The sequence below is a fragment of the Penaeus monodon genome, chromosome 43 (genome assembly GCF_015228065.2).
Source record: "Penaeus monodon isolate SGIC_2016 chromosome 43, NSTDA_Pmon_1, whole genome shotgun sequence".
Taxonomy (NCBI): Eukaryota; Metazoa; Arthropoda; class Malacostraca; order Decapoda; family Penaeidae; genus Penaeus; species Penaeus monodon.
Window position 1 is genome coordinate 21,707,653 of NC_051428.1, and position 10,000 is coordinate 21,717,652.

General features: G+C 38.7%; 1 protein-coding gene across 1 annotated transcript in view; it reads right to left on the reverse strand.

Moving 5' to 3' along the window:
• The window catches only part of LOC119568100, an 85,026-nt gene that overhangs the window by 60,881 nt on the left and 14,145 nt on the right, over positions 1-10,000 (reverse strand). The window lies entirely within an intron of this gene.

Sequence of the window (10,000 nt, forward strand, 5' to 3'; positions counted from 1 at the left end):
GGAGAGGAGGAGAGGAGAGAGAGAGAGAGAGAGAGAGAGAGAGAGAGAGAGAGAGAAAGAGAGAGAGAGAGAGAGAGACGAAAGAAGTAACGGGGAGACGGAGAGAAGGGGAGGGAAGAGGGGAGTGGGGAGGAGGAGGACAAAGGTAGGGGGAGGGGGGGGCGAAAGGGGAGAGAGGGGAAAAGAGGGAGAGAGGGAGTGGGGAGTGGATTTAGGCCTTATATAAATAAACACACACACACACACAAACACACACACACACACACACACACACACACACACACACACACACACACACACACACACACATACACACAGTACTTTTTTTTTTTTACCCCTTAGCTCTATTTCATTTTTACAAGGGGTCGCCATGATTAGGTTCTGGCAGATATCTTTTGTGGCCGGACGCCCTTCCTGACGCCAACCATCTCTATCTACCAAGCTTGGGACCGGCACTGACTTGGGCTGGCTTGCCCACCCAGTGGCTAGGTAGGCATTTTTTTTTCTTCTTTTTTCTTTAGCTTCATCCCACAATTATATGGCATTATTGTCTTTATCCAAAAGAAAGCGGCACAGACCGATACAGTTTGGCACCAGCGGCGTCGCAGGTGTTGCCAGAACGAGATTGCAAGCGACAAAGAACTGACCATAACACACGACCCACTAAAAGGAGTGTGCAACTAGGATCTAACTAGCTCTAAAGGTATTAGCTATCTATTTCATACATGAGTAATGATAGCGAGGTTTTACACACACTCCCCGTGGGCACTCGGTGGAAATTGATTTAGAAATTCAAAGCCGCATTGATGTAGATATATCTACATCAATGTGGCATTGCATTATTCCACCATCCATGCATATACAAATATACATAGATATATTCACACACACACACGCAAAAAAAAAAAAAAAAAAAAAAAAAAAAAAAAAAAAAAAAAAGTGACTACCGCTTTTGGCACTAGCTGAAACCCCCCCCCCCCCCCCCCCCCCCCCCCCCCCCCCCCCCCCCCCCCGTCCCTTCAAAGCACCCTTTCCAAAATCGTTTCAAAGCGGCCACCAACGAGCCGATAGATTGTTGCACGCTGATTTCGTTCACCAATCTCGCTCGTTTCGTCGATACTATCAGGTTTTCATGTCACCAGAGCGATTGTGGCGTGTTTTTTTTTATTATTGTTATCATTTATTCTTTCTCATTTGATCTCTCTCTCTCTCTCTCTCTCTCTCTCTCTCTCTCTCTCTCTCTCTCTCTCTCTCTCTCTCTCTCTCTCTCTCTCTCTCTCTCGATCTGTGTGTCTGTATCTGTCTCTGCCTCTATCTGTATTCTTTCTTTCCTTATTTATGTATTCATACCTCTATTCACGCATTTCTGAAAAAAAATGATATGATTACTTTCATCATTAAATCGTATATCACTTTTTTTCTTATTTGATTCTGCCTGAAATAACAACGACCTTCCCCAATTTCCCATATTTCTGAGTTACTGTATACACACACACACACACACACACACACACACACACACACACACACACACACACACACACACACACACACACACACACACACACACACACACACACACAATTATAAATCAATAAAAGAAAAAAAATCCTTTCGTTAAGGATTTATTCAAGTATCGATATTTCTGGAGATTAATACTTCTTGGTTCCACAGTCAGTGTTAAGTGTAAAGTCATATGATCTATGATATATTCAGAGCATGTAATGTATATATAACATATTGGTAAGGCAGTAAGTACATATAGTATAGAGGCAATGGAATATAGATGTATGATATAGAGGTAATACAATATATTAGATAAAGGCTACATAGGTAATGCAATATATAAGATGTATAATATGAAGATAATCCAATATCTTAGACAAATTATACAGAGGTAATGCAATAAATAGTATGCAGAATATGGAGTCCATATATAGAAGCCTCCACACGTTCGGATAGCGGCTTTGACTTCGACCAAAGGCTCATGTCAACCAGCGTCGGTTGGTTGCCATTTTATGGTTGGCCACTCTACTCCGAGAGCTCCACACCTGAACATATTGTAAGTTCATTTATTTTTCTTGTATTTCTTGTATATACTCAAATACTGGTGAAGTGTGAGATGAACTAAATACGGCAAACTGAAATGAAGTGCTGTGAAGTGGGAAAATTATCGGAAGAATAGAACTATTTTACACTCACCTGAACTACTTATTACATTTGAACTGAGCTCATTACTGATAGCTGCAGTCCGCTCCACCAGTGGCTACCCTGGGCTTTAACCTTGGCTATCCTACCCCAGGTGCATGACAGTTTTAGCCTGGACACTTCACTCCCTCGTTCCAGCACTTCACTGAAGGAACTCCTGACGAATGCCTACCAATTATGTCTATGTTTATCATTGTGTTTATATGTGTAAGATTATGAATTTTCGGATGAATATAACATGAAAGAGCAATATTGAGTTTAATATGCCCCGAGATAATATATATTCCAGAGGATACAATAAAAAGAACTAAAGGTTAATGCAAATAAGATGAAAGAAAAGAAACAACGGACATAATATATGAAATACATAGTTTATGTTCATACAAAGCATAATACATATGTGGTATACAGATTTAACAATGTCCTAAATGTTACTGGTCAAATCAGTGCATGTGCACACACCAATCGCCGCATGCGAGTGCGTGGGTGCATCCATGCACACACGCATCGCCCGCTCGTGTATGTGAGCACGCGCGCTGATTTAAATAATTTTAGGTAAATCGAACCTAGATACCATGAAGTTCCTTGGGCAAGGAACTTCACCTCGATTGCCTATTTAGCCACTGGGTGGGCAAGCCAGCCCAAGTCAGTGCTGGTCCCAAGCCCAGATAAGTAGAGAGAATGATTACCTAAAGGGTAACACCGGCACTCTCCGTGGAAAGGAACTGGGGACCCTACCACGTACTCACTCCAAGAGCATCACAACATGAAAACTACAATTAAGTATCATGTTGTGACCACGGCGGCTCAAACATGAACCTACCGTAAAAAAAAAAAAAAAAAAAAAAAAAAAAAAAAAAAAAAAAAAAAAACTGGTATATCCTAAAACCTACACACTTACAAACAGGATAATACCAATTCATATAAATCTGTCTCAGTTCAGCTTACCCTCAACAAGCTGAACAAAAATCATGTTCTTTGTTCAAAATGTTCAAGCCAATCCTCCGTGTAGATAACCCCAGTACACCGCAGGTTTATAATAACCTTTTTTATCGTTGTTTCAAAATACTGGCACACGTGGATCTTTCCGACATGCTGTTCGTTTGTATGTAGCTGAACAACATATGGTGGGAAGGGGGGGGGGGAGAGGGGAAGGGTGGAAAGGGAGGGAGGCGTGAGTGGAGAATTTCTAAGTGAGGGGGGGGAGGGGATGAGGGGAGGGTCTAGCATGTTGAGGAATCTCACTATGGATTTTCCACCGAGAGAAAAGGTTGGTGGAAATGTCTATCACTAGGGCGGTATCTATCAGATGTCAGTAAAGGATGGTCTCGGATTAAGCTGTCAAGTGTTTCTTTTTTTCTTCCTTAAAGGTCCATTGTTCATTTGAAGTTGTGTAACAAAGAATAATGTCATTGGAGTTGACTTTTTTTTTTTTTGAGAAGAAAAAAGAAGAGGAGAAAGAAAAGGAAGAGGACGAGGAAGAGGAAGAGGAGGAGGAGGAGAAAAAGGAGGAGGAGGAGAAAAAGGAGGAGAAAAAGGAGGAGAAAAAGGAGGGGGAGGAGGAAGAAGATGATGAGGAAAGAAGGGGGGGAGGAGAAGGAGAAGGAGAGAGATATCATTTCATTGTTTTATCTTCGCTTATTTGCCTCATTTGTCATCATCATCGTTAAGGTCATTATCACTATCATTAACGTCGGCACGTCGCTTACCCATTCATCAAGACTATAATTTGCACTTTTTAAAATTCTATTAATGTAATTTTTTTCTCCTCTTCATCCGCACAATTCTCATCGACCCTCCCCCCCCCTCTCTCTCTCTCTTTCTCTTTCTTTCTCTTTCTTTCTCTTTCTCTGTCTGTCTCTGTCTCTGTCTTTCTCTTTCTCTTTCTCTTTCTCTTTCTCTCTCTCCCTCTCTCTCTCTCTCTCTCTCTCTCTCTCTCTCTCTCTCTCTCTCTCTCTCTCTCTCTCTCTCTCTCTCTCTCTCTCTCTCTCTCTCCCTCCCTCCCTCTCTCTCTCTCTCTTTTACTTTCCCAAATCTTTCTGAAATAATTACGACCTCAATCAGCACCATTTCTTTTTATATCTATATAACTGCCATCTCTTCTCTCAATATCTCTTTTGCTTCATTACAGTTCCTTTCCCATTCCTGGCATCACTGCTATCTTATTCTCATAAACATTCTTTTGTTATTAAAGTATTATGCAAATTTTTTCCCGCTTCTGCACTTTTTTCTCTCTCTATTTGTTATTCTTCCTTTCCCGTTTTCTATATTTTGTCTTTTTTACGCTTTCGTTTTCTATAATTTTTCTTCATATTCTCAATGGTCATTACTGTAATCGTTATCATTAATATCTCATTAGACAGAGAGAGAGAGAGAGAGAGAGAGAGAGAGAGAGAGAGAGAGAGAGAGAGAGAGAGAGAGAGAGAGAGAGAGAGAGGGGGGGGGGGGGAGAACGAGTGAGAGAAAGAAGGGGGGGGTGAGAAGAGTAGGAGAGAGAGAGAGAGAGAGAGAGAGAGAGAGAGAGAGAGAGAGAGAGAGAGAGAGAGAGAGAGACGAAATCACAGCAGCACTTAACATCACACAAAAATTATTAACACTAAAAAAATGAAGAAATTTAAAAATCCATTCTTGACTCCTGCAGCCTCCAAAAGTGAAACAAACCAACGAGTGAGAGATGCATCTTCATTGCAGATGTCTGTTGCAGGTTGGAATGCATACGAAGGCCACCTGTGCTTTACTGGAATTGCCCTTGACTGGAATATATCACATAAACGAGAGCGAGCTATTGTTTCTGTGTGTGTGCACTGGCCTGAGCGCTCGTGTTTATGCTCGTGAGGAAGGGTGTGTGTGTCTGTTTTGTTTGTTTCTGTTTGTGTGTGTGTGAGAGAGAGAGAGATAGAGAGATAGACAGGGGGAGCGAGAGAGAGAGAGAGAGAGAGAGAGGAGAGAGAGAGAGAGAGAGAGGAGAGAGAGAGAGAGAGAGGAGAGAGAGAGAGAGAGAGAGAGGAGAGAGAGAGAGAGAGAGGAGAGAGAGAGAGAGAGGAGAGAGAGAGAGAGAGAGAGAGAGAGAGAGAGGAGAGAGAGAGAGAGAGAGAGAGAGAGAGAGAGAGAGAGAGAGAGAGAGAGAGAGAGAGAGAGAGAGAGAGATACACAGACAAACAGACTGACAGACAGACATACGGACAGATAGATAGATAAATAAATAGATAAATAGATAGATAGATAGATCACTCACTCATCAATATCAGACAATTAAATCAGCGCAGGTTATTCTTTAATCAAACCTGCACTGTGTTTATAGTCATGATTAACAAGTCAATCTATTCCGATTGATAACATCATTTACCTCACAATAGTTCGATTCAGTATCATAATGAATGCTAACAGTATTTCCCTCAGTATACACACAGCATTAGCATAAAAAATATAAACATGTATCCTGTCACAAATTCATTTCTGTGGCACTGTCAGAACCGCTTTGAAATAAATCGTAAAATTTCTGCAATCATTGATGCGCCTGATTAATTACCAGCAGGGTGGAGATACGGGGCGAATTGTGACTATCAAATTATCATTATGGACATCTATCCAAACATTATTAAACATTCATTGAACTGGCAACATCGCATATGACGATTTTTTTTTTTTTTATGAACGTATCCTTGTTATCCGAACATACATATACATGAATGGTAAAATACTCTACCGTGTAGATACGGTACACTAATTCACTCAGTAGCGTAGTAACTTATTCTCTCTCTCACTCACTTCACCCCCCCCCCCTCTCTCTCTTCTCTCTCTCTCTCTCTCTCTCTCTCTCTCTCTCTCTCTCTCTCTCTCTCTCTCTCTCTCTCTCTCTCTCTCTCTCTCTCTCTCTCTCTCTCTCTCGCTCTCTCGCTCGTTCACTCACTCATTCACTCACTCATTCACTCACTCTATCACACACACAAAAAATATATATTCTGTACTAACGCATTGTGATACATAAAAAACGCATTCTATTTGTTTTCTAAGGAAAAATAATGATCCAGGCATTCAACATGTCAATCATTCACTTAGTAACTTAATTTAACCACAACAGATGGCAGAAATACATTTCATCGGAACTTTAGCAGTTACTAAGAGTTTTAACATTGTTTTACATGACATAATATGTATTAAATCACTATTTATGATCCCATTTGCCAGAAAAATACTTACGAGAATCTGAAAACACGCGTCTCTCTCGGAGAAAATGAACCATTGCGAGTTACGTAACTGTATGTAATACCATCTACTTGAACCAGAGCTGAGAAGAGAGAAAGATATAATACAAACCATGACTTTTATAGATTGTCGACCAGTTTTTTTCTTCTTCTTCTTCTTCTTCTTCTTCTTCTTCTTCTTCTTTTACTACTAGTATTTCCAATCACTATTACTATTAATAATGCTATGCCTTTTATTCCTGCTATCACTGCTACTGCCGCCAGCACAACTACTTTAACTATCACTACTACTTTAATATTGCTAATATTGCTACTATTAATACTAATATTACTATTACTACTACTGCTATCTCAAATATTGTTACTATTACCATTACTATTACTGCCATTTCCACCACTGCCACTACTATTACTATAACTGTTACATCCACTTCGCATGAGAAATTGGTCATTAGGAGTAAACAAGTAAACCGGTCGTTCGGAGTAAATTGTCTTTATGATTAAATGAGCAAATTGGTCGTTGGGAGTAAATTAGCAAATTGGTCGTTATAAGTAAATGAGTGAATTGATAGTTATAATTACAAGAGCAAATTGGTCGTTAGGAGTAAATAAGAAAATTGGTCGTTATGATTAAATGGGTAAATTGGTCGCCAAGAGTAAATGAGCAAATTGGTCGTTAGAAGTACTAGAGGAAAATGGTCGTTGGGAGGAAATTAGCAAACTGGTCGTTACGAGTAAATGAGCGAATTGGTCGTTAGGAATAAATCAGCAAATTGGTCGTTAGGAGTAAATGAATTAATTGATCGTTCGACCTAATGAACTGTTATCATTGATGGATTTCTCTGTGTTCTGTGTTTGATTTTATGATTTTAAATGAAATCGTTACGCAGTGAGGAATGAAATACAAGTTGATGGGTATGGGTGACTGCATCACGTTTAATATAGGGAAATTAAAGTGAATGTCAAATAAATATCAACAGCGATAATAACAGAACTATATAACTAATGATGTTACTATTACTATTATCATCATAATTATCATTATCATCATCATTACCACCACTGTCATCATCATCACCATCATTATCACCATTACCATCATCATCACCACCATCATCACCACCACCACCATTATCATTATACCAATAACAGGACAGTATCAGGGTAACAGAAGTTGCTATAACAACAGGGATTAAAAAACATACTTGCAAAAAACTCTCTCTACTCAAGTACCAAATTAATCGCAAAGGAAAATAATTGGTCTCTGAAACTCTACCTTGCCTTATTACAGCGGTCTAATTTCAGCTTCCCAAGGATATCTCAGCCGGATTTCGGTGTATTCATTTCATTAGCATAAACCTTTCAGCGTCGAGCTTTCTCTCTCTCTCTCTCTCTCTCTCTCTCTCTCTCTCTCTCTCTCTCTCTCTCTCTCTCTCTCTCTCTCTCTCTCTCTCTCTCTTTGAATATCTGTTTGATTCCTTTTTTTCCTGAAGTTCGTTATTGCGTTGTTGTTTTTTTGTTTTCGTCTCCTCTTTTGTTAGCTGATTGTTTGTTTGTTTGCCACTTCCTCTGTCTCTGTCTCATTTTTTATCTCTTTCTCTTCCTATCTTCCTCTGTCTCTGCTTTTGCATCTGCCTCCATCTCCATCTCTACCTCTGGTTCTATTTCCGTCTCTATCTTTGTAATTTGATCGCCTTTTCGTAACAAAATGCAATCTTGGACATCGAGAAGTACCGTCGGAACATCTTTTCCGTATGCAAATTGCTGATAAAGTTTACAAGTATCTTTTCAGGTAGTTATCAATAACTCCCAGTACTCCTAGAAGTATTTCAACTGGATTTTAACTTTTTCCCGAAAATCTGCTTTATTCAAGAGCTTCCATGGTGAAATATTCGGTATTCCGTAAAGTAACCAGAAACTATTCACCATTTTTAATATCCGTGCCATTAGTGGGTTAACCGAGTACTATTATTTTAGTTACAGAACACGATGTATATAAAACTATTCTATATTCAAATGGATTTAACACGTCAAAAAATTCAAGAGTTTTATAACATTTAGCCTCGAGAAAAAATATGGATTAGCTAACAACCGAAAGTGTATCTGCTTCAACACATTATTTTTTACTGATTTTATGAAAAATCAGAACTCCATATGCTTAATAAAACGAATAAATAAATAAATAGTAATCTACAGACCATACTAATAATACCCAAAGAAAACTTATTTCATGGCCCACTGACGCAAGACAAGCCCATGTAAACTATATTTACATAATTTCAATTGTCTGCTTCAGTTACTTCTTTAAAGATGGTTCAGTAATTCCTTGTCTAAAAAAGTCAGCAACCAAGGCTTAGACACTTAGATATTTCATCGAACCAAAATTACGATTTAAGCAATACAGTACACAAACGTTTATTTTTATCTTCGTATAGTTCCCGTACAGTGGCTATTTCGGTTATAAGGAACACAACCACAGTTAAGCATGGGTCCCGCACCCAGACTCAGCCATGGTTTCTGAGATACCCCCGGCTACCCTGCCTCCGGTTTGGGCCACAACAACAACAACAACAAAATAATAATAATGAATAATCAAAAAGAAATTTACATACTATCTATCACCAATGCCCGCAAGAAAGATAATGATAACATTCCTAATTATAATAAACAATAATAATAATAATAATAAATAATTCAAAAAGATAAATAATACTTGGGTATAAACGAACTCACTAGTTTTAAATTACTTAGCATTGGCCAAAAGGGATATGTTTCCTAGGACCCCCCCCCCCCTATCCATCTAGCTTGTTAAACCTAGGGAATCTGGACTCCACGTCAGGTAAGATTAGTGGAGTCTTAAGGCATAATAATGACGTTTCTAGTACGAATAGTTTCCTCATCAGACAATATAAAACGAAATTCATCATCTAAAAAGGAATGTTTATCTGACTCGAAACGTAAACAATTATTACACCTTTGATGTTGTTCTTGTATTTCAGCTTAATCATTCTCTCTACCCATGAATTTATTTCTGTATTTTCTGTACATCTTCGGTGTTAATACAGCAGAGTAACAGAAAAGACATGAAGGTCTTGAACTGAGGAAAATTAAAAATGGATATTCATTATAAAAGAGCCTTTTATTATTTTCGTTGACTCTCTTAACGCGGAAAAGATATGGAAAGGTAAAGATATTCACTTAAAGGCGATGTTAACATTCCATTAATTATCTCTCTATTTATATACATCAATTAATTTACGTTCAAGGATTTTGTATGGCTGAAATATCATGAAATGTTTGACAGGCTATATATATATATTTAGTTTTTTATCACTACCTACAGATAATGTAATTGGAAATCGTTTTTTTATGTAATCGAAAACGCTGGGAATTATCTATCAGCCTGTGTATGAATTATCTATTATTTCATGATTGACAAGATAACGGGAAACAAAAGGTCATTTATCCCAGAGTAGATACAGGAGAGGTATCGAAAAACGTAATAGGTACATTGTTTGATGTAGTTGGGAGCGGCTGGAGTGCAGTGGTAGAAAACACGGCTTAAGGATCTTTCTGTCTCCGAGCAC